This window comes from Pelobates fuscus, chromosome 4 (genome assembly GCF_036172605.1).
Source record: "Pelobates fuscus isolate aPelFus1 chromosome 4, aPelFus1.pri, whole genome shotgun sequence".
Classification (NCBI taxonomy): Eukaryota; Metazoa; Chordata; class Amphibia; order Anura; family Pelobatidae; genus Pelobates; species Pelobates fuscus.
Genome location: NC_086320.1, coordinates 367529712 through 367556301, shown reverse-complemented (window position 1 = coordinate 367556301; position 26590 = coordinate 367529712). Strand labels below are relative to the sequence as shown.

Genomic DNA, 26590 nt, shown 5'->3' with positions numbered 1-26590 from the left:
TAAAATATATATTTATTGTAAGATATTTGTGTTATCTATTGAAAAATAGATCTATGAAAAAATTAGGACTAAATAGGCAAGATGATAGCAAAGTAAAAATTTAGAATGTTACCAACATTTTTGCTTAAATTTTGCAATATCTTTATTTTATTTTGCCACAATTTACTGTTCAGTGAAAAGAAAAAAACCTGGTTATTTTTGATACTGTTTGATATAAAAGACAGAGAGTTTACATGCATTCATTATGGACGAATGACAAGATAGAAATTCCATGGTCACGAGTGATTTGTCAAATGACGGTCCTAAATGAGGTGAAAAGAGTCACTTCACAAGAAGGAACTAATCTGTTAGATTTAGCAAACAATTTTTATTCAGCTGGAAATATCTGATACCCATGAACATCCGTCTCTAATTTCCTTCAAACAAAAACATGTCTTCTAGTTATTTTGAAATGTAAATCGTAGAAGTAAAACCCGGTACATTTTATGAAGAATAAATCAGAATCACTATTCTGCAATCCCAGATCTAACGTCTGTGTCGCAGACTGCAATTTCCGCTGGGACGCATAGAGAGAATGAGATGAAATTTAGAATGACACTTTTTTTGACTTAGAGGGAGTGCTGTATCTTTAAGCTATATTTTTTGCAGTTGTCATTGCATATCGGAGCACTGATTTCCCTTTGGAATTTTATTCTGGATTCCTATTGAGGAGTATTACTTCAAGACTTCAATCTGCCATTTTATTTCTCTATTTATTTTCTCAATTTTTATTTTTATTTTTTTTAGTATAAACTCATTTCAGGTATATCCAGCATCCGTCGATCTGAAGATGGCAACCTTAATCAGGGAATCATCAGGTTGCTTCCGTTAGTTTTGTAGAGTCAAATCATTTCTTCTCCAGCTGAGTTTCCAAAAGGGAATTTGTCAAATCAGGTGCGTGAAAAAACAGGATGCACTCTACTGAAGAAAGACTGACATAACCGCATCAGTCAAAAATACCCTAAATGGAAAATTATTTTTTTACAATCTGCTAAATTTAAAGCAATGCTTGATTTTTTCACCAAATCTTCACTGACAATAGCTTTTGTGACAAGACAACTAAGTGAACAGATTAACTGTAATATAATGGTGTAATTTCATGCCCTCCATCAGTTTCACATTAGAATTATTGGGGCCCACTACACTATACATCCCAACTGTGGGAGTAGGCAAAGTGGGACAGGTGGCTCGTGTCACTGGTGATGCCCATTATGGGAACGTTTGCCCAGAAAAAAGGCGGGTCATCCCGCTGAAGACTGTAGGGGTCACTCTGGCCTAGTGCCTTTCCACAGTGCGATTGCATCTAATAAAGCTCTCATTATATGCCTGCCGAAGAAAGTTCCTTGTAAGGGAAACCTGCTACACCCTCACTGGTCATGCCCTCTGACACACTCCTTGACTCATTCCTAAACACAAAAACCACAATCACAGACACACACACACACAGATAACTACAGACACACACACACACAGGTACTAATACAAACTACCAGACAGACACTCACACAGATAACTGCAGACACACAGACAGACACACAAGGTACTAATACAAACTGCAAGGCAGACACACACACACGCACACACACAGATAACTGTAGACACACAGACAGACACACATAGGTACTAATACAAACTGCTAGAGAAACACACACAAGGATCGGACTGCCAGACATGCACACCGATACACAATGCCACACCATACACATTCCAGAATATAACCAAGTGAACAAACTGAATACAGACAACACTACAGTCCTTAAAAGGTCGTTAATACCTGAGTATGAATGTATTTTTAGTGTGAAGGTCAACAATTAATGTAAAAGCTCTAGGATTTAATAGCTGTGCATTCACTACCGCAAGAAGCACGGCACTTTATTGAAAGGCTGCAGGAAGAAACAGATGAAAATCTCAACCAACATGCTTAGAACATGTGTGTGTGAGTAACATTATTTTTTGTAATATGATGGTCCTGGACTAACTATTTTAACTTCAGTTTTGCAAATTAGTTATCACATCACTGCAAGTTCATACCTCCCTGGTTTCCTTGTTTAAGACAGACAGTCCCTATTTTCGTCCAATATCCCTCTGTCCCACTTTTTTTTATCCTAACTCACACCCTTAAAAATTCACTATCCCTCGTTGTCCATTTGAAAAGTTAGGGGGTATGCAAATCGCTGCTTTGACATCTAATCTGTTAGTGAGTATATACCTAAATTTTATTTTAATATTTTATTGGGGTTTTAGCAATTTTAGCACGTTTTGAAGGACCCTGACTATTCTTATCTGAAATCACTGATCTCTGACTGTTATTAACAGTGGAATTTTTTTGAAGCGCAATTCACTTATACAAAATAAAGTCTATTTATAGATCTCGTCCAAAGAAATCCTTTGAGTTCTTATCAACTGAAACAGCATTTTTATGTTTACAGTTTATGTCATTATGTTCCAATTTACTTGGCCTGCAAAACACTTGATAATGATAAATTACTACCTCGTTGCCAGTTCCTGCTACAGTTTCAGTATTCTGCCTAAATGTATGAAATAAACAACTTTACTTAAAGGATGTAATTTAGTGGGTTGTTCATTCAATCAGAGTATAGTTATCCAGAAAATATCACAAGATCTGAATCTGGAAGAATATCTCACTATAAAGGGTAAATATTCACTAAAAGCAAATCCAGCCAGAGGCAATGGCTAAAGTCACATACAAATACAAAAATAAGGCCCATAGCCTATTATTTATCTGCAATAAGATAATAATCAAAATAAAATTAAAAATGCTACTTGCACACTATCTCAAACCATAGCACTCGTACACTTTTAGTACCACTGGAATAGCTTTTAAAGTGTAAGCTCACCTGTCACTTTCACAGCTTTGACATGCCAGAGAGCTTTTACTTTAATAGGGAATGTGTTCAAGATCACTGGGAATATTGGTCTGGCAGCATACTCTGTAATTAACTTAATTTGGGGAACTCACCAGCACCTTGATGAGTCAGAGGGGCCTTAACTCAGGAGAGCTGAGAGCAACATACAGTGCACTCAGGGCCGGTGCTAGACTATTTTGCGGCCTAGGCAAGACCAACTACTTGAAACTCCCCCCCCCTCTCCACCCCCAATTTTCTTTTGCCAGATTCGATTTTTAAAAATAAATTTGCAGAAAAAAACTAATAAAACTTTAAACTAATATGTTCCCTCAGCCCTTCTGTGTGTCTCTCTGTCTCCCCCAGTCCTTCTCTGGGTCTTTTTCTCTCCCCTAGTCCCTCTGTGTGTTTTTTTTTGTCATCAAGCCCTCTATGTGTCTTTTTGTTCCCCTAGCACCTCTGTGCTTTGTCTTTCACCAGCCCTTCTGTGTGTCTCTTTGTCTCCCCCAGTCCTTCTCTGGGTCTTTTTCTCTCCCCTAGTCCCTCTGTGTGTTTTTTTGTCCTCAAGCCCCTCTATGTGTCTTTTTGTTCCCCCTAGCACCTCTGTGCTTTGTCTTCCACCAGCCCTTCTGTGTGTCTATTTGTCCCCACAGACCCTTTGTGTGTTTCTTTCCCCCCTCCTCCCAGTTCTCTGCTTGTCTCTTTGTCCCCTCATGTACTTCTATGTAGAGTGGCTGCATGGACCTGCCTAGATGATCTTGTGTTTTCTCTACCAGGTCTGACAGGAAGCTGTTCGTTGATTTCCGTTAGCATAACAAACACAGGGGGTTATGTATGAAGAGAAATTCTAGGGCAACATTCTGCAAGTTGAGCTATTACAATGGAAACCAATGGAATATCCCAGCTGAATGGTCCACATTTAGTACTTGGCCCCAGAATTACTCTTTATATAAAACACAATGTGCGTTTTCACAGAACTATTCACCTGTGTTTCTCTTAGAGGAGATAAAACACCATAAAATAAAATTATTTAATAAAAATCTCTTTTAAATCATTTCATGTTTTACAGTAATCTTCCTCACCCATTGAATTCACCTAATTAATAAAATGTAATGTTACCATCATAATAATCTCTGTAGACTTTCCTTTTACTAATGTACGTCATGCAATTATTTTATATTGTCAGGAACAGCATAAAAAATAAAGAGACTATTGATAAAAGTTACCGATTTCTGTTGTCTGAAACAAAAGAATCAAGTACGCTATTCTTATCGCAATACTTTACTAAAAGCTATTAAATTATATTACACAATATAATTGAGGAAGAAAAACATAACGTCACCTATATATCCAAGACAAAGAAAACTAATGTTTGTTTATGTGTTAGTAAATTTAATAATAACATCCACCAGCAACTTATCTGCCCTTTTTATATTGCATCGGTAAAGAACGATGTGCTAAGATAAACTTTAATGCCGTTTGTTTCCTTTGGTAATTGAGATTCAACAAAAATAATAGCAACATCAATGTATATAGCCTGATAAACTTTCTCCTTGCTGCTTATACAAGCATGCCATTAAACTGACCATAAAGATGCTGGGGAAAAAAAAATCTGCTTATTTAACGTTTTATTTTTTTACTTTTTCTTCAGGATGTTAAAAGTGTTTTTGTACATGTATGCAAAAACCACCCCATTAAAGGGACACTGCAACATTGATTTATCCACCATTTCTGTGTATTTTGGAGATAACACAAAAAAAAAAAAACATAACAAATTGCTGATCTATAGCAAACCACAGGCTCTGTTGCTACTCAAATGATTTAGTTTCATTGTCTATGCTCTTTCAGCCGATCCCGGTCCTTCTTTAGATACAACGGGGGTTTACAAATAATGGATAGCCATATGTTTGCCTTTAGATGTCTCCCCTTTCCTCTTTGACATAAGAGAGGCGAATGCACGTTTTTTTTAGGTGATTTTTTTTTTTTGCATATTTTGCACAATCCATACATAGGGCATCCTTTTAACAAAATCTGAATGTTTCACATGTTGCAGGTTGCATATTGCAGACACTTTCAGAATGATTCACTCAAGTAAGAATTAAAAAAGAATTTCAAATGTTAGGCCATAGTAACTGAATTTGAATCAAAACTGATTTAGAGAATTTTTTCAATAGAAATACTTTGACCCCATAATTTGAAATTCACTTTGAATTAAGTTTAAAAAGCTCACTTTACTAAATTGCCCTGTCTGTATGCCTATAGAGTCCCTTTAAATATTCAGCAATAAAAAAGCATAATTTTTTGCTTAATTACATTTGAGTTGAAAAAGAAAAACACTTGCAGAGTTTTGTACGGGGCAGGCAGATGTTTCGGACTACAGTCATAATGCTGACAAAGCATCAGAGGAGATGTAGGTCACAACATCTGGAGTGCAAAGGGTTGCCTACCCCTGGTTTAGTACATTGGCTCGCTAGGATTCTGTTAGTGAGTAATGGTAAGAAAAGAGATAAATCACTGAAAATATTGTACTTACTTGCCCCACCTACTGGCAGGACCTAAATGGCAATATCGACAGAATGACTGCTAGTGATTGGTCAGGTAGTTATTACGAAGTGACCATCACTTTCTAAAGCATTATAATGTTTTATGTCTTTGGTTAATAAGGCTGTAGACACTATATGATTTACAGTGAATCTGTCACCCCTGAGATTTATTTTCTGTTACCTTTAAAAATTGTCCATAGTTAATTATCTCTATTCATACAATACATTATTTAAATAGATATTAATACCTTTGCTGCTAAGTTTTTTATTTTTTATTTGTTTTAACATGAATTGCCATAACATTTCTTTAAAATCACAGGATGCTTAGCTAGCATATAAAAATAGCATACAACTATAACTTCATGTATAACACAATTTTTAGGCAAATGTAAAACATTAATAATATTTAAATATACATCATTTTTGCTTTTGATTACTTTGTGAGATAGAAAAGAGATTGGGTTGCCATTCACAGCCTCACTGCAGAGATGCAGAGGACAGAATTGACCTGTTTGAGAATTGTGTTTCTCTGCAGAGAAAACTCTAAGGAGGAAAGAATACTTTGGGCTTTATTATCTTACTATTGTTTTCATTACTTTCTGTGTATCTGATTTCTTTCAGTTAAAGTTTTAAATGTAATCTGTGAATCTTCATTGTGAGCAGAATTGCCCCAATTTACAAATGCTGCACAATTATTTACTCATATACCTTGAGATTCCCTTAAACGTCTCATAATATATGTTTATTATAATCTTCTGGAGACATTATATTAATCCAGGGAATCAGTAGATAATATTGACATATTATATAACCCACAGTGCAGTCCATAAATGTATCTTCACGTTGAAATACCAGGCAGATTGCGTAAAATATACAGCACATGCGTGCATGCATGCACACAATTCCAATAAAGTTGAAATTGCGAATAGGAAACTGTGGCGAAACCAACCTCGCCACTGGGCCCTGGAGAAGCCTGTTTGCTAGCCTCCTACCTACTGACTATGGCCCCTGGGTTATTTGGGGCATATTGTACTGTATATTGCTGCTACTGGCCCTTTTAACAGCATCTATGGACATATTGGGACTTTTGGGACTACTGTCCCTTTAAGACTGTGAAGCATATTCGAGTGTACTGCCTGTAATATTATATATGTATTTATAGATGTGTTAAGTGTATCCTGGGTGATTTGTATGCAACATTCATCTGATTGTTCGGTAGAATCACTCCATTCAGTATATTGAGTGAAACTACCGAACAACCAGACCACCCAGGAATGAGTGTGCCTCCAATTACCGTTTGCAACAATGTTGCAAACAGGTAATTGGCAATCAGTGCAGTGTGGTCTTTGTCCTCTGGGTGGCCGCCATTCGGGAAACAAACACGTGGCGGCGGCCATCTTAAACTACCGAACAGCGGTGTTTTGCCGTCGAGTGTCTGGAACTAAAATCGGACACTTGACTAGGCAAACACCGCTGAGACCTCCATACTTCCAGAAATTCGTATGGAAACTACCGAATGACCCGCCGTTCGGTAGAAAGAGCCCCATAAACAAGGGAATTCATTCAAACCCTCTCCAGGCTCTATAACACAGGCAATTCGCCTGTTTTCATTCCCTTGTTTGTGACCGACCGCAGGGCCAAAATGCATGGAACTGTTTTCGGATACTTTACCCATGCGGTCGGTCAAATCTTTGGAACCCCATATCTCACGAACCATTCATCCGAATTACTTGAATTTTGGATATGTTGTCCCCCTGAATAAGGGCTATCCAGCGATGCTGGATTTAAAGGTGTACCCCCGGGTTTTGGGGTACATCCAGAACTTGGCTGAAAAAGTGTACCGGATAATTGAGTTTAATGTTATCTGAGGGGAGGGGATGTGTGGGCTGAACCATGTATGTGATTGGTTATTTTATGCCTCCCCCTGGGTGTGGCCTGTATGTGGATTAGTGTAATAAAAGCCAGGCTGGATGAGCCAGTCGGGAGTTCCTGTTTTACCCTCAACTTGAGTCCTGTGTCTTATTGGGGGAATCTGCTACAAGGGATTGCTATGCTAGGCATATTCCCTTGCTATAATCACTGAGCTCTTGTAAGAGCTTGTTCCTGCTTCGTTCTGAAGGGAGATAGCTGCAGCCTGCGGTGCTTATGGTGTCTGGTGGAGTGCTTGGAGTCCTCTGGAAGCGCTAGGAGCATCTTTCAACGGAGGTACCCAGTCGGGGTGCCAGTGGATCCGTTACATTGGTGGCAGCGGTGGGATGGCGTCCTAGTGCGAGGTAAAGCAGCTCGGAGACACAGTACGTTTGGATTTACAAATTGAGGGCAACGCTAGCAGTCGTGCAGCGCCCCTGGGAGCAGACTAGTATGGAAGGTTCTGGCTCTGGAGATGATTGGCTGGCCGAGGTGAGGCAGCGAGTGGCCGAGTATGGGGATGATATACCCATGGAGACACGCCGGGTGATCTGGAACCAGGTCATGGCTGAGCGAAACACAAGGCTGGACCGAGAATTCCGGTTGGCGAAAGAGAGGAAGTATGCTCAGCAGCAGGAGCGTTACAGCAGCCGAGTAGAGGCTGCATCCGAGGAGGTTAGCCGTCTTTCCCTGAGGCGGCGGGAGGAACCCGAAGTGGGGGTCCTCATAGACTGGTCCTGTGAGGAACCACAACAGGCAGGTAGAGATGGGACCAAGGTCTCTCCACCGGGCCCACCGGGATGCTGGGCAGCCGGCCCAGATCCCCAGCAGCAGCCAGAGTTGCCAGGTGGGGAAGCAGGTGGCCCTTACTCACAAATGTTGAGGGGCCTCACGGATTGGTCCTGGGAAGACCCACAGATGGCAGGTGGAGATGGGACTGCGGTCTCTCTACCGGCCCTACAGGGATGCTGGGCAGTCGGCCCAGATCCCCAGCGGCAGTGTGCGTTACAGGGAGCTGAAAGTGCCGTTCTTGCTCCCCAGCGGCAGTCTACGGTGCAGGGAGAGGAGCCTGTTATCCCCTCTCCCCAGCGGTTGAAGGTGTGTAAGGGAGAGGAGTTTGTTACCCCCTCTCCCCACCGACAACCTAACCCACCAAGGGGAGACAGTAAACCCCTCACCAGCGCAGATGGGACCGTGGTCTCTGTGCCCAAGTTACAGGGAGCTGAAGGGGCCATCCTTGCTCCCCAGCGGCAGGTTACAGTTCAGAGAGAGGAGCTTGTTACACCCTCTCTCCAGCGGCAGCCTAACCCACCAAGGGGAGACCGTAAGCCCCACACCAGCGCAGATGGGACCGTGGTCTCTGCGCCCAAGTTACAGGGAGCTGAAGGGGCCGTCCTCCCTCCCCAGCGGCAGTGTGATTTGTTGGGAATTGGGAGCCCAGTCTCCATTCCCCAGCGGCAGTGTGAATTGCAGGGAATTGGGAGCCCAGTCTCCATTCCCCAGCGGCAGGCTGAGTTACAGGGGGCAGAGGTAGTTGGTCCTATCCCCCAGCAGCAGAGTGATATGCCGGGAATGCAGTGTGAAGTGCAGGGAGAGGAGAGCAGCGTCCTCCCTCCCCAGCGGAAGGCTGAGTTACAGGGGGCAGAGGTAGTTGGTCCTACCCCCCAGCAGCAGCGTGATTTTTTGGGAACAGAGAGCCCAGTCTCTATTCCCCAGCAGCAGGACACTGAATTGGGAGGAGAGACAGTCGGTCTCCCTCCACAAAGACTGAAAGTAGGCATGGGAGAGGAGATTGTTACCACCTCTCCCCAGCGGCGGATCATCAATGGGCAGAGTGTTCTAATGGGAGAGGAGCTGGTTACCACCTCTCCCCAGCGGCAGCTTAATGTACCAGGGGGAGACTGTAAGCCCCACACCTGTGCAGATGGGACCGTGGTCTCTGCACTTCCAGCACAGGGGGTAGGGACGGTCGGTCCTGCCCCCCCACAACAGGGCTGTTTAGCCAAAGGGGAGACAGTCTGTCTCCAGCAGCAGAGCTGTGTAACTAAAGGGGAGACAGTCGGTCTCCAGCAGCAGAGCTGCGCAGCTAAAGGGGAGACAGTCGGTCTCCAGCAACCAGGCTCCAACCAGACTACTCCTGTAGTAGTGCTGGCACCAGGGCAGAGTACCGCTGGTCTCTGCCCACTCAGCAACCCACCAAAACAGCCTACCAGTCCCCCACACAGCCGGGGTGAGGCACCTGGACCTGGACAAGTTTTTCCATTACTCAGGTGTAGTAACCATTTATTGTGGGTGGGCTGTACTGCTGTTTCTGTTTTGTGGGTGGGCTGCTGGACTAACAAGGGCACTGACCGGCAAGAGGTCAGGTACCCTGTTAGTCTGTTTGGAAAAGGGGAGAAATGTGGCGAAACCAACCTCGCCACTGGGCCCTGGAGAAGCCTGTTTGCTAGCCTCCTACCTACTGACTATGGCCCCTGGGTTATTTGGGGCATATTGTACTGTATATTGCTGCTACTGGCCCTTTTAACAGCATCTATGGACATATTGGGACTTTTGGGACTACTGTCCCTTTAAGACTGTGAAGCATATTCGAGTGTACTGCCTGTAATATTATATATGTATTTATAGATGTGTTAAGTGTATCCTGGGTGATTTGTATGCAACATTCATCTGATTGTTCGGTAGAATCACTCCATTCAGTATATTGAGTGAAACTACCGAACAACCAGACCACCCAGGAATGAGTGTGCCTCCAATTACCGTTTGCAACAATGTTGCAAACAGGTAATTGGCAATCAGTGCAGTGTGGTCTTTGTCCTCTGGGTGGCCGCCATTCGGGAAACAAACACGTGGCGGCGGCCATCTTAAACTACCGAACAGCGGTGTTTTGCCGTCGAGTGTCTGGAACTAAAATCGGACACTTGACTAGGCAAACACCGCTGAGACCTCCATACTTCCAGAAATTCGTATGGAAACTACCAAATGACCCGCCGTTCGGTAGAAAGAGCCCCATAAACAAGGGAATTCATTCAAACCCTCTCCAGGCTCTATAACACAGGCAATTCGCCTGTTTTCATTCCCTTGTTTGTGACCGACCGCAGGGCCAAAATGCATGGAACTGTTTTCGGATACTTTACCCATGCGGTCGGTCAAATCTTTGGAACCCCATATCTCACGAACCATTCATCCGAATTACTTGAATTTTGGATATGTTGTCCCCCTGAATAAGGGCTATCCAGCGATGCTGGATTTAAAGGTGTACCCCCGGGTTTTGGGGTACATCCAGAACTTGGCTGAAAAAGTGTACCGGATAATTGAGTTTAATGTTATCTGAGGGGAGGGGATGTGTGGGCTGAACCATGTATGTGATTGGTTATTTTATGCCTCCCCCTGGGTGTGGCCTGTATGTGGATTAGTGTAATAAAAGCCAGGCTGGATGAGCCAGTCGAGAGTTCCTGTTTTACCCTCAACTTGAGTCCTGTGTCTTATTGGGGGAATCTGCTACAAGGGATTGCTATGCTAGGCATATTCCCTTGCTATAATCACTGAGCTCTTGTAAGAGCTTGTTCCTGCTTCGTTCTGAAGGGAGATAGCTGCAGCCTGCGGTGCTTATGGTGTCTGGTGGAGTGCTTGGAGTCCTCTGGAAGCGCTAGGAGCATCTTTCAACGGAGGTACCCAGTCGGGGTGCCAGTGGATCCGTTACAGAAACTTTTGTGAATATGACATTTTAAAAGATGCAAATCTTTGTTTTTAAAGCTCCAGCAATATGCCTTTCTTCGAGGAGTCATACTACCAGGGATCTCAGTGAGACCCCATTGTTGACAAATGGATCTTAAACTTCAAACAGCAAATACATTTATCATAAGCAGCCTGAAATAACTGCATTATTTTTAACCATATGAAGATTGTCACATTTACTAGATATTACAGTTTAGAAAATGTTGCTTTTCACAGATCCTTTACATGCAGATTTCTTTGTGATATTCATTTAAAGCGACACTTTAAGCACCAAAACCACTACATATTAATGTAGTAATTAATGTAGTGGTTTCGGTGCAAAAAACGCTGTTTCTTTTCTTGGACAATATAAAACATTGCTGTTTCTATAGACTGACTTAGAAAAATAAAAATGTCATTCAGTGATAACACTCATTACTACCATGCTTGGGGCATGGATTTTTGGACCTCTTAATATGTAGACTAGGACTGCATAGCAGTTTCAATGTTTTTGTTGGACTGCAATTCTCAGAATTCCCAGACCAGGTCTAGCTCTCTGTGGAAGCTGGAAGCTGTAGTTTACACAGGAGCTTGCAAGTAAATGATCACGTGAAGCAATGTACTAACATACTAAGGCCGTACAGGCCAAAACGCTGCATTCTGTGTTGCGTCCTGTGAGCACCAATAAACGTAATTATTGAGCACCTGCATTGTGAAGCCCATGGATTGTATTCTGATTCTTCTGTGGGGGGACGCAGATCCCTCTTTCACTGACCTCCTGCCGGGGGGCTGGTGACCTGTGGCCAGCTATTGCCTAGAGGGCCACACCATCCTACTTTTGGAATTATTCTGCATAATAGTATCGGCATCTAAAGTTTGACATCTCGGGAAATTTGTGCCACAGAGATATATTACAGTCCTGAAATGTTATCCTAGTGTTTAAGCCAGATGGAGGCATGCTGGACACATGCTTAATAGACATTGCAAACATGTGATACTTCATAACAACGTTAAAGGGGAACTAGCACCTCTCTGGAAATTACAACATTGAATAACATTTCTAAAAAATCACCCGTATCTTATGTTCATGTGATGCTCTCTTTTCTTTTACATTTATATTAGAGATTTAACAAATGACATCACATCAGGCAGTTTAGCCCAAGCACATCCAGGGCACACTTTGCAAATGAAGAAGATAAATAGAAACATTGTCTGGTTTCTCCTTTTCTCTACATGCTTTCTCTGTGCTGACTGACATGTACCAAGGGCAACACTTATAACCGTGATTAAGTCCAGTTGCGAGATAAAGAAATGTAGCAGTTTTCATTTATTTTATTTTTCAGACCTCCCAAGCACATATTTGTGAAATGTAGGGGATAAGTAAACCTAATACAGATAGTCTTCACTTAGCGACTTACCTTACCAGCGACTGCTCGGATTTATGACCAGCTCTCTAGCTTGGGGATTTGAGGGATTCTCCACGTTGGAGAGCTGGTCTATGTTCGGGGAATTTTCCGCAAACATAGATTACGACCAAGTCGTAAGAACGGAACGTGGTCAGTAAGTGATGACCATCTGTATGAATAATCCTGTGACGTGATTGTTGTCCTTTAATCCTCATACTTTGTCTTCCACTTTCTAAACATTCTAAGCAGTGGGTATTCTGTCCCACATCCGTCACAGTTCGATCTTTCTGTCCCGGACACCGAGAGCACATATTGTTCTATCCATCCTATACTTTAAGTTCTAATTCTACCCCGTGCATTTTAATATTACTTTGGGAATTAACTGCTTTTAAAGAGTAAGCAAACTGTCTTCCAATACTGCCTGCTGAAATCCCAAGAGGAGAACATAGAACACAAGCAAATGCTGCGGTGACTGCATGTAATCTTGGCCATTAAATAACTGGATTTTATATGTTTCGCCATTTACCCCATCCCATCCAGACAGTAGTTAGGTACACTGCCTTCATCCAGAAACAAGCATGCAGATCCTCCTTTAACCAAAGCATGTGTACAGAGGTAGCGATACCTAATGCGACAAGCACCAATGTTTCAGTTTCAAATAAACAAAATCCAATTTAAGTTAAAAAAAAAAAAGTGCCTATCAGTAAAATCAGATCTGACCTAGAAAGCTGGATGGATTGTAAACAGTGAAGTAAACACTGGCTTTTACGAGAGTCCGTTTAATGTGTAAGGCTGTTTCTGTGTCTTATTCCGACATATTCCTGCTCTGGGATTTTTCTTCATTTTTTTGATTACTACTCTCAGCCCAGGAATTTGGATACTGACCCAATTACTGGCACTTTTACTACCACTGATTAAGTGCTTGTACCAGCTGCTCAACACAGCTCACATTTTATCTTTTCTGTTCTACAAAGTTGTACACTAAGCATAATTACATCTGCACATCAAATGCTTCTAGCCCAATTTCAGTCTGTCGGCACGGGAGTCTGCAGGGTAGGGGATATGGCACAACTACTAAACAATCAGTTTGTAGCTCTTAAAGGAACACTACAAGTACTACAACGTGCTGGGGTGATCATGGAATCAGGAGAGCCCTGATGGCACCCGATGTAAGTAATCAAACCATTTCATACTAGTTTAGCTTCTTAACTGCGGCTCCTCCGCCTCTAGGAGAGCCAGAATTTCCTCTTCCATTAGATCCCCTGAACAACGCCATAATTGCTGGTCTTGGCTTAGATCCAAGAACTAACGTCTGGCTAGAGAGGAGGCAGGGAACGGTGCTTGGCAAACCCCAGGTATAAAGTCAAACCGTTACTAAACTGTTTTTGGACCAGGCCCTGACTGCACGCTGTAGTGGTTATGGTGGTTTTGGTACATGGAGTATTCTTTTTACACTTTTGGTGCTCAGTATGGGTGTAAAGACACTATAATGTTTCTACTAAGGATCCTGTGCCGGGCTTCTTATTTCGATCTCACATTTGTCACCTCCTTGAAACATTTTTCTGGTTACCACTGTATTAAAAACTCATTATGATAAAATATTGAACAAAAATAATATATCTATATCTATATATAAATAGCGAGGGCTTGCACTCCTGGTGTAATCCTGTGGTGCCCAGTTCTGGTCTGGCAAGAATCATGTAGACATAGCAGAAATGACCGCACTCCAAGGACTTTGTATAGATTTTCAAAAAGAATTAGACTTTTATTCAATCCATTTAAAAACCCTGATGTTTTATCCTGATGAAAGCTCCATGTGGCAGCTGAAACGTTGACTTTTTAAATGGATTGAATAAAAGTTAAATTTTATTTGAAAATCTCTACAAAGTCCTTGGAGTGCGGTCATTTCTGCATCCAACAAGAAAGGCTGCTCTCCGGACTTAAAATGAAAATTTATTGAAAAAATGTAAAAATAACGACCAACGTTTCGGTCCCCGATCAGGACCTTCCTCAGGGTCAAAGATAAAAGGACAACCTGTTATCTTTGACCCTGAGGAAGGTCCCAATCTGGGACCGAAACATTGGTAATTATTTTTAAATAATTTCAATAAATTCTCATTTTAAGTCCAGAGAGCAGCCTTTCTTGTTGGATGTTGTACCTATTGGAGCTCTGGTAGTGCGCCCGGCATTGGAATACCACAAGCGTGAGTGCAGGGGATTTTGGTATTTTTTTTTATATGTATATATATATATAACAGCTAATATAATAATTATAAACCCATCAGGACAACTGTTATATTACCCTTAGCTTGCCGTGCTTAGAATTTCACATTTTCAAGCATTGTTGATCCATTTTATGACAAAACAAGAAAAACATTATTTTCATGTTTATTAGTATAACTGATCTTCTGTTTTTGAATAATGGAGACACATAAGAGACATTTAATTTAAAATTTTATATCAGTTTTGAAATGAAAGAATGCAGCAATCTCCCCCCCTTCTCTCCCCTCCCTCCCCCCCACACCCCCCCACACCCCTCCTGCCCCTGCCCATTGCTTCAAATAAATCATACTAAACAAGTTTATGAAGGTGCTCTAACAGTAAGGTTTCATGTTCCTAATGTCAGTGAGTCTGTCTAACAGGACAATCCAACCATATCCATCGTTGGTTAACCCGGTACGTTTGGCTAAATATGGCCTGATATATTTGTTAACAATTCCCGTAAATAATGATCCCTTTCTTTAATATGAAGCCTCGCCATCTTTTAAGACCATTTTAATTAGATGCTTCAATGCAAGCAGTATAACATACAGATTTACAACAATGTCCTTACCTTTCTGTTTAATTAAAATGACCTCATTTTACTGGTGGGTCTAAACGGTATTTGGCAAGCCCTCTTGTTTCTTCAATACTCTGGCAAAACCTTTCTATAGCAGTCGGTAAAGTACAAGTCATTTAGTCACATGTCTGGATTCGGCTCAGAGTTGTACCAAAGCCGGTACCATGTGTTCATGCTGATTTCTATATTTCTCTGTTTATATTTTATTTGTCGAGCCAACCTAAACAGAAATCCTGCTTAAACATCCAAAAACGTTCAGCTGAAGAATTTCTTCCTCTCATTTAACTAAGGCAATCAGAACAGAAGAAACAGTCCAAGCTGCTAAGCAAGACGCAATATTGATATATTATATCTTATATTTATAATAATATTAGGGACCATATGTGTAGATCCATTTATGTTAAAGGGATTCTATAGTGTTTGAAATATAAACCTTTTTCCAAACACTATAGAGCCCTCTGATCCTCCCGGCATATAACGGGTTAACAAACATTTAATCACGTACCTGATTCCAGCGCCAATGTCTCTCGGTGCTGGGTCTGTGCTCCGACATGGGGAGGGGGCTCATGTGCATGCGGTAAGCTCTGCAGGCACATAAGGCCCTCTACATAGGAAAGAGTTGAATCAATGGTTTACTATGGGAATTTTACTGACACTGGATGTCCTCATGCAGAGCAGTTAGACGACCTAAAGTCCTGTAAAATCCCGGAAGCGCCTTTGGTCGCTGTCTGATTGACAGCCACTAGAGGCAGTCTTAGTCCTGCAAAGTAATTTTGCAGGTTCTCTTAAACTGCAGTGTTTTACATTGCAGGACTAAGGGAGACAGGGACACTGTAAACAGACCACTTAAATGAGCTGAAGTTGTCTGGGTGCCTATAATGTCCCTTTAAAATAAATACATCTGGACATTGAAACTTTTTTTTATAAACCTTTAACAAATACCTTTAACAAATGATAGTAGTACATATACAATTGAGAGGATAGATTTCTGTAACATATCAGAATGTCAATGATTAGTAGTGATGTCCGGGAACCGTTCGCTGGCTAACATAGCATGTTTGCGGTCGCGAACACGCGCGATGTTCGGTCCGCCCCCTATTCGTCATGGAGGTGGGAGGGAGGGTCTGCTGCTGATTGGCTGGAATGTGTCTGCTGACTGTGAGGTACAGGGTCAAAGTTTACTCAATGATGACGAATAAGGGGCGGACCGAACATCGCGCTATGTTCGCCGGCGAACGGTTCCCGGTGAACTGTTCGGGACATCACTAATGATTAGCATTAAATGTATAAATAATCTATATATGTTTATTTAATCTGTGAGTTTGGATTTTAAATTCTAGGAGCCATTCTAAACAACTACTTAGGCTGTGATTTAACCCCTTCAGGACCAAACTTCTGGAATAAAGTGGAATCATGACATGTCACACATGTCATGTGTCCTTAGGAGGTTAAACTACATATCCCATTATACTCTGCTGGACAGGTGTTTATGGGATAAGAAAAACTTTGCGTAATCCTGACTGGAGGATCTTGTACTTGCGTCTGCTCGCATTGTATTACTACAGACAGAAGGAACATTTAAGGGGTATTTTTCTATGTAAATCTATTTGTTGCATTTTTAATGCATTGTCTATATATAATGTATTTAATCGGGGGATGATTCCTGCTGATATTTACATTACCTTGGGATCTTTTCCTGAAATCACATTTAATGGTGACCAAGTGTTTGTTTTGTGTCGCTGTAAGAATGTAATTTTTATTTTTTAATTTGCGTTGCAAATTTACATTTTCCAACAACGAACTGTTTCTTTTTTTTTTTTTTTTTTTATTTCTTTATTTTGGGTGTGCATATATGAGAGAATACAGGCAAGCTTATAATATGTCATAACAGCGGAGGCAGGCTTCCATAAACACAATCAAGGCAATACATGACATATGAACATGCACATTTTTTTTTTATTTTTTTTTATAATGTATGGTCAGGCAAGCTTCAATATTCTCTGTGAACAGATGGGTGACAGATGAGACTTGCACGAGGGTAAACGTATATATGTTTTTAAGTAAGGTAATGGAGAAAATAAGGGAAAACTAGATAGTGAAGCAGACCAAGCCTATGTGTCCATGATCACAGTTAGTAGTATATGAAGACCTGGTCAGGATCATGTGTACTTCAATTAGGATACACAGCTTAGATCAAATAGGAAATAAGCGTGATATCATGGACTAAAAGCAAGTGACTATATGGTCAGACCTGTTAGTGTCAGCTTGGGGATACATATTTAGAGCTGTCTTTGCTAGGTTACATAGACGGTGGAGGTAACATAGAACTGAACACGCTGAACATGAATGTAATGAGTAGTAAGCATGGTACAGGCGAGTGACATTTAACATAAACATGACTGTTATCGTATACCACATGAAGGGGTTAAGTAAAATTAAAAGAAAGTTTAACGTGTAGCTTAGCTGGGATTGGTATTAGCAGTAGTCCTCTCCACTGTGCCAAGTATGTTGCCTGGGGTAGACCCCCAAACGACCAGCTCATAAAATATAAAGGCATAGCATAACATAAATTTGCATTGTGTGTGTGGAAGGGCATATTGGAGCACCTCAATGCCTATTGCGGGATGGATAACCATGTCCTTGAGGCATGTAGGTGATGTGCTGATTGTGGAGTGTCCGTGTCAGCCGATGCCTCGGCTCGGAATAGTGGGTGAGTCTCTGTTTCCCCCCCCCTTTGACCAGGAACCACGTTGTTCCTTGGCACTTGAGGCAAGTCAGTCTCTTGGGCCAGGGTTCTCAGAGGTGCTGTGGGTGTGCAGCAGGGTTCAGCCAACTCGCCGAGCATCTCCGTGGTCTGCTGTGCTGGTTCCCCATGTGGTGGGTGGTGAGGCAACGAATGGGTAGTCCCTGCTGGAGGTAGGACGACTCACCGCTGTTTTTGGTCTGCAGGGTTTATGTCGGGGTGTCCTCCTCCTCCTCCTCCCTCCTGCCATCTTAGTTTTGCCATTGCCCCGGACAGGAGCCGTGGGTCTCACCCCTGCCTCTCCTTGGGTCGTTGCTGGTGGGGTCTCCACATCCGTGCCCCCTTGGTGGTGGATTTTCGCCCAAAAGGCGTCGAACAGACGGTCCAGCCTTTCTTCCAGAGATGGCAGCTGGGCGTCGCTCGGAGGTCTACACGTGGTGTCTGCCATAGTTGTCAGTGTTGGTCCGGCTGCGTGGGACTATCACCTTTGTGGCTTTGCTGCTGCGTCTCAAGCTTTAGGTACCGGGTGTAGAAAACTCACACCTTTAACAGAGTTTGCCATGAGCTTTTGGAGGGGGCTGCTTGCCCGCCTCCTGCCCTGTGATTATGGTCCCTGGGAGATTTGGCCCTTCAAGTGCAACATTTGGGCATACTGTATTTTATTATACTGCCATTGGCCCTTTAAGCAGCATATGGAATTCTATTGGACTGTGTATGTCCCTTTCAGACTATGGCCCTCTCATCAGCCCATGCTAAACTTAAACTCCATGGCGATTTGACTGTGTTTGTGGCATCTGAGCGCTGTTCGGATATATTGAGCGCTCAGATCCAAGCCATCTGGGGTTGGGTTGAATGTGGGGGTTCTGTTCAGTATGATAGGAGTTATGTATTTTTGTGTCTTTTTGTGTCTTTTGCTAACATGTGCTCAATGCCTTTATCCCTGGATATAATTGGATTACCTCTCCATTGTCTCCAGGATAGAGGACTCTTGTGAAACTGGTTTGGGCCAGAAAGCCATGCTGGCAGTGGGTTTTATTAATACTTTTGCTAACGTTTGAACCCCTGGTCTGATTCGTGCCATTTTTTAATATGTTGTTCCCCTGAATGGATTGATTGTGAATATGTTTTATGTGAATGTGATGTATAGTTTTAAAGTTATAGTATATTTGTAAAAACTGTATTTCTCTGCCTGTGATAATTAAATTTCCCATTGTGTAAGATAATTGTACCTCAGGCAGAGGGAAGGACTTTACTGTGGGTTGTAACTGTTGTTTTATTGGTTATTTTATACCTCCCTGTGGGCGGTCCTGTATGTGCAAGACCGTAATAAAAACCAGGCTGGGTGTGCCAGCACAGTCAGTTCTTCTTCACCCTCAATTTGAAGTGTCGTCTCTTATTGGGGGAATCTGCTACAAGGGATTGCTATGCTCTGCATATTCCCTTGCTGTAATCACTACTAAGCTCTTGTAAGAGCTTGTTCCTGCTTCACTATCTTGGAGGAGAGGTTTACCCCCCTGGAGCCTTGTCGTAGGTCCAGGGTGGGCAGGAGACGGCGAGACCCCAACCAAGCTGCGGCGGTTCGTGGGGTCTGCGGTGCTTATGGTGTCGGGTGGAGTGCTTGTAGCCCTCGGGAAGCACTAGGAGCACCCATCAACGGAGGTACTCAGTCAGGGTGCCCGTCGATCCATTACACCGGGATATCCCCTCACCGGTGGGGGGGGAGGGAGTTTGCCGGAGAGACCTCCAAGTGAATGGCTTCAGTCAGCGCAGGGATCGGCCGCCCCCCTGCCCCGTCTGAGTAGGCCTCAGGTAGGCCTCAGATCAATCCCCGGTTAGGAGCCGCCGGTCGCGGTTGGGATACTAGGCTTTTGCTCTGCGGTCTAGGGCTCCCTTCTCCAGGTCGTTTTATCGTCGCTTTGTCGGGGTTTTGCCCCTATGTCGGCTGATTATGTGCGTTTTTGCACGGAGCTCTTCTCCCATGCGACCGCGTGCTTGGCTGCTTGGCTTCGCCCCTCCCCCCGAACTGTTTCTTATGGCAAGCTTTTGTTTATGAAATCTTTGAGATATCATGTTTATTTTTGGTTTGTAATAAAATATCTAAAGCAAATAACAGATAGTTAAAAAGTCTACATTCCTCATAAACTGTAGTAGCAATAAAGCTATTCTTTAATGCAATTTTCAGTTCACTGCAATATGCTATTTAGAAAACAAACCCCAGAGTGTCCCCACAATCTCCTATTAAACGGACTCTCCAGTGCCAGGAAAACAAACCCGTTTTCCTGGCACTGCAGGATCCTGTAGCCACTAGAGGCAGTCTTAGTCCTGCTGCTGAAGGGGGTAAAACCTGAATGCAGTGCCGATGTCCCTTGGTGCTGGGTCAGGCTCCGCCCATGCTCCTCCCCCCACTGACGTCAGCCAGCGTGGGAGATCTAATGCGCATGCACAGCAATATGGTGAGGCCTAATAGAAAGCAGTTGTTGTTGGGGGATTCCATCATAAGAGGTGTGGAGATGGACAATGGTGGTCTTGTGAGGTGTCTTCCTGGAGCTACTGCTCACAGAGACAGGAGGCGTATCTGTAATATTGTTAAGCAAGCAAAGCAGGAAGGGGAATTGGATGTACTTGTCCATTTAGGGACAAATGACTTGGCTTGCAATGAGGTATCAGAGGTTAAGGAAGTTTTTAGTGTTTTTGCCAATGATATACGGCAGGTTGCTTCCACACTGTCATTCTCTGAAGTTCTGCCTGTGCATAACACTCAGAACGACAGGCGGATGCGTATTAGGGACTTTAACTTGTGGCTTGGTGAATGATGTCGGGAGCAAGGATTTGGCTTTATTGCTCATGGTAGCTCTGTTTGGAATGGAAATAAACTGTACAAAAAAGATGGTTTGCATCTTTCTCAAAAGGGAACAAATGTTCTCAGTGAGCAGTTCAGAGGTTTTGCTAGGATGTATTTAAACTAGGAGGGGGGGGCAAAAGGGTGATAAAACATCAATCCAATTGTCCCCCAAAACAAGGACAGAAGGTGCCTGTAGCAAGTGTGTTAAAAAATGATAAGCTTAGAGTCATTTCTACAAATGCTCGCAGTTTAGGGAATAAGATCCATGAACTTGTGGCAATAATGGCAACTGATAGTGTAGATTTAGTCGCTGTTACTGAGACATGGCATAATGAGAAAAATGACTGGGACATAGCAATACCAGGGTACTCTTTATATAGAAAAGACAGGGAAGGCAAGAAAGGGGGAGGGGTGGCCCTGTATGTAAAGGATAGCATAAAATCTAGCCTAATAAAGGTTAGTGAGGCGAACATAGAGTCCGTTTGGGTTACGTTAGAATTTGGTAATCACACAGTAACTCGTGTAGGTGTGATTTATAGGCCCCCAGGACAAATTGAAGAGTTAGATAATCTACTAGTTGAAGAAATAGCTAAAATGACAATGAAGGGGGAAGTTATCCTCATGGGTGACATTAATCTTCCTGATGTGAATTGGAAAACAAAAATAGCTACTTGTGCCAGGAGCACACATATTCTAAACTCCCTACTGGGATTGTCTCTAAAACAAATCGTTGAGGAGCCAACTCGTAAAGAGGCCATACTAGATTTAGTGTTAACAAATGGAGATTTGGTATCAGATATTACTGTAGGTGAAAGTTTAGGATCCAGTGATCATCAGTCAGTGTGGTTTAATATAAGAACAGTGACTGAGTCACACCACACAAAAACAAAAGTTTTAGACTTTAGAAAAACAGACTTTTCTAAAATTAGAATATGTGTAAAGGAGTCATTATCAGACTGGAGCAATTTAAATGGAGTCCAAAAGAAATGGGATTATTTAAAAGTTGCACTACTGAAGGCAACAGAAAATTGCATTAGGCTTGTCAGTAAAAGCAAAAAATTCAAGAAACCACTGTGGTACTCCGCAGATGTGGCCAAAATTGTAAAAAAACAAAAAGTTAGCATTTAGTAATTATAAAAAAACCCAGAGTGAGGAAGACAGAATGACCTATAAGATTAGGCAGAAAGAGGCTAAGCAAGTTATAAGAGCTTCCAAATCACACACAGAAGAGAAAATAGCACAGTCAGTAAAAAAGGGAGACAAAACTTTTTTTAGATACATAAATGAGAAAAGAAAAGTAAAACAAGGATTAGTTAGATTAAAAACAAAAGAAGGAAGGTATGTAGATGAGGATAAAGGTCTAGCTGACTGCCTCAATGAATATTTTTGTTCGGTATTTACAGATGAAAATGAAGGAAAGGGACCTCAGTTAAGAAAAAGGATAAATGAGTCATTTATTACACGTGAGTTTACAGAGGAAGAGGTTCTATTTCAACTGTCAAAAGTAAAGACAAATAAGTCAATGGGACCTGATGGAATACACCCAAAGCTATTAAAAGAGCTTAGTGGTGTACTAGCAAAGCCATTAACAGATTTATTTAACCAATCATTGATAACAGGAGTAGTCCCAGAAGATTGGAAGTTAGCGAATGTTGTGCCCATTCACAAGAAAGGTAATAGGGAGGAGTCGGGCAACTATAGGCCAGTAAGCCTTACTTCAGTAGTGGGGAAAGTGATGGAAACCATGTTAAAGGATAGGATTGTTGAACATCTAAAAACACATGGATTTCAAGATCAGAGACAACATGGGTTTACTTCAGGGAGATCATGCCAAACTAATCTTATTGATTTTTTTGATTGGGTAACTAAAATTATAGATCAGGGTGGTGCAGTAGACATTGCTTACCTAGATTTCAGTAAGGCTTTTGACACTGTTGCACATAGAAGGCTTATCAATAAACTACAATCTTTGAGTTTGGATTCCAATATTGTTGAATGGGTAAGGCAGTGGCTGAGTGACAGGCAACAGAGGGTTGTAGTCAATGGAGTATATTCAAAGCTTGGGCTTGTCACCAGTGGGGTACCTCAGGGATCTGTACTTGGACCCATTCTCTTTAATATTTTTATTAGTGATATTGCAGAAGGTCTTGATGGTAAGGTGTGTCTTTTTGCGGATGATACTAAGATATGTAACAGGGTTGATGTTCAAGGAGGGATAAGCCAAATGGAAAATGATTTAGGTAAACTAGAAAAATGGTCAGAGTTGTGGCAACTGACATTTAATGTGGATAAGTGCAAGATAATGCATCTTGGACGTAAAAACCCAAGGGCAGAGTACAGAATATTTGATAGAGTCCTAACCTCACCATCTGAGGAAAGGGATTTAGGGGTGATTATTTCTGATGACTTAAAGGTAGGCAGACAATGTAATAGAGCAGCAGGAAATGCTAGCAGAATGCTGGGTTGTATAGGGAGAGGTATTAGCAGTAGAAAGAGGGAAGTGCTCATGGTGAGACCTCACTTGGAGTACTGTACACAGTACTGGAGACCCTATCTTCAGAAGGATATTGATACCTTAGAGAGAGTTCAAAGAAGGGCTACTAAACTGGTTCATGGATTGCAGGATAAAACTTACCAGGAAAGGTTAAAGGTTCTTAACATGTATAGCTTGGAGGAAAGACGAGACAGGGGGGATATGATAGAAACATTTAAATACATAAAGGGAATCGACACAGTAAAGGAGGAGACTATATTTAAACGAAGAAAAACTACCACAACAAGAGGACATAGTCTTAAATTAGAGGGACAAAGGTTTAAAAATAATATCAGGAAGTATTACTTTACTGAGAGGGTAGTGGATGCATGGAATAGCCTTCCAGCTGAAGTGGTAGAGGTTAACACAGTAAAGGAGTTTAAACATGCGTGGGATAGGCATTAGGCTATCCTAACTATAAGATAAGGCCAGGGACTAATGAAAGTATTTAGAAAACTGGGCAGACTAGATGGGCCGAATGGTTCTTATCTGCCGTCACATTCTATTTTTCTATTTTTCTATGTTTCTATGTGCCTTCGACCTCCTCATAGGAAAGCATTATTTCATGCTTTCCTATGGGGGTTCTGGCAACGTTGGAGGTCCTCATGCAGAGCGTGAGGACGTCCAGCGTCATTTAGAACACTTTTCGTGTTCTAAGAAACTGGAAGTCCGTCTAGTGGCTGTCTGATAGATAGCCACTAGAGGAGGACTTAAACCTGCAAGGAAATTATTGCAGTTTATAAAAACTGCAATAATTACACTTGCAGAGTTAAGGATGATGGGAGTTGGCACCCAGACCACTTCAATGGGCTGAAGTGGTCTGGGTGCCTGGAGTGTCCCTTTAATGTCCTAACCAAATACATATCTTGGTAAACATTTATACTGCTAAATATAACAAAAAGTGGACTCCACAGGATCACCCCTTCTGGAACTTGTAAGGAAATAAAGAACATTTTATCCTGATTTTCACTAAATGGAATTCAATGCACAACAAATCATACCCTTAGTATGTGACGCACAGCTGTATAATCAGGAGAGACGAATAAGTAGTTTTTCTGTTGTATTTCAAATAACCGGAATATATTTAATATCTACTCATCTTTTGAATTAAAACATTAAAACTTTTTTTTTTCTTTTTAACAAAACAAACAACCCTCCTGAGACATTGAAGTGGTCTCACCACTCAGCATTTCCGAAACATATCATTTTTATGAAAAACTCATGCTGTCTGCATTGAAATTTCAATTTAATCCAAAGATACCATTAGACAAAGTAGAAACTACTTTGCATTATGTTTATTAAACAACACAGAGATGTATAAAGAAACATTTTGTGTTCCTCATCTAATGCACTTGGCATTAATCCAAGACTTCAGTTGTTAAGCCTGTGCTGATCATCCCCCTAAGGGGGATACGTGAGAAGACCTGTTTGTGTCTCTCTTGTCCACTATTATTGGGGGAACAGGCTACCCATCTTTAGAATGAATATAAGCACAAAGCATCACACGCTCGGTTTTTGGACCTGCATCAGGATATGCTTATACTGATTTGAGTGTCTTGTAGTATCCATTTTCTTCCTCCAGGGGTGCTACGAGTTTCCAGCAGTATTATTAGCAGCAATAATCTAATAATAATTATGTTCATCTATCTGATGACAGTCCTGCAAGCCATGGTTGGTGGTAGCCGATTCCATAACTCGACTTATCAAACAAACTTTCACTTATGTCTCTTTGAGGTTTTGTTTGTCTTGACAATTCTGTTCTTATTTTCATACTCTGTGTTCTAAAATAGAATGAGGAGATCTTGGACAACTATTGAAAATCAATTCAAACAGAAGGAAGAATTGCACTATGAATGACTATTACACCGTTCTTCGAATAGTTTATTTTATGGCAATTTTTATATATTTGTAGCTTATTTATGTCATGTTTTATCATAATTTGATTCAAATTGTAGCTGTTTCTTTCTCTAAAGGCTTATAAAAACTTACACAACCAGTTTGCTTAAAATATGCAGCTATGATGTGTTACCATTCTACTAGTTTCCCCTGTGTGTATAATATTTTTTGTTGTGATAAATTTGTTTTATAAGAATAACTTACAAAGGATCGGTGATGGTATTATGCTAACACCGCAATTCGAAGGAATGGACCTCACACTGAATCTACAGAAAGACAAAATATTTAATCAGCCGACATTAAACTATCAATTAAATCAAAGTTTCAAAATAAAATGACTTGGTCAACTAAAGCAAAGGTCTAAAGGAATCAGAACATTGTGTTTCTTTCTTGCCCGGCATGAAGACCTGCTAAATTAAAGCATGGTTCTTTTGTAGTTTCAGTGTGATACACTGTTGTACAAATATTTGAATTTACATGGAGTGGGTGTACAGTATTTATTATTTATGTGGTATTGTCATTACAGTCTGGTCACCAAAAGACTATGTTACCCTACTCTATAGGGGTAAATATACAACCCATTCTTTACATCACAAGGTCTGCATGAGCCAGATTGCAATGGTGACATTGATTGTCATTGGTGCATAAATGTAAATCGGCATTTGAGGGTGGCTTTACCACTTATTGTACCACTCTCCTTGTGCCCACCCACCCTGGTATCACTTTAATTTATATCCCATACGTATTAATGTGAATAAACCCAATATCAATCAATGATTAGTCCAACTCTTCAATTGCTCATATCTGATACTTCTCATACTGTTCCTATACGCTATTACCTTCAGTGTCATTGAATAAATTCATTTTTATTGGTCTTCTAAAGTCTTTACTACGTTTGTGCCAGAATGTTTCATTTGTTTATTCCACGATCTATAAGATTACGAATACATAATATTAATTGTAAAGATCTCTGGATCAGTTCTCTATATAAGAAATGATGAATAAATATATATTTTTTTCATTTTATATGTAATGCCTGCAAAGGGAATATAACTCTTAATAGTCCATTTTTTCCTGAGTTCTGATCGTCGTCCTTTGTCTAGCATCACTCACCCACGGCTCCCAACCAGTTATTGTCAAATCATATTGTCACTGAGCTTGCATCCCACCACATGATCCATTACTCACTAATTTGTAGCTAATTCAGTTAATTATTCATGTATAATGCACGATAGCCACTAAAGGCTTTGCATGCACAAA

General features: G+C 41.5%; 1 protein-coding gene across 1 annotated transcript in view; it reads left to right on the top strand.

Annotated features, from left to right (window-relative positions):
• The window catches only part of DPP6 (dipeptidyl peptidase like 6), a 1023075-nt gene that overhangs the window by 11170 nt on the left and 985315 nt on the right, over positions 1–26590 (top strand). The window lies entirely within an intron of this gene.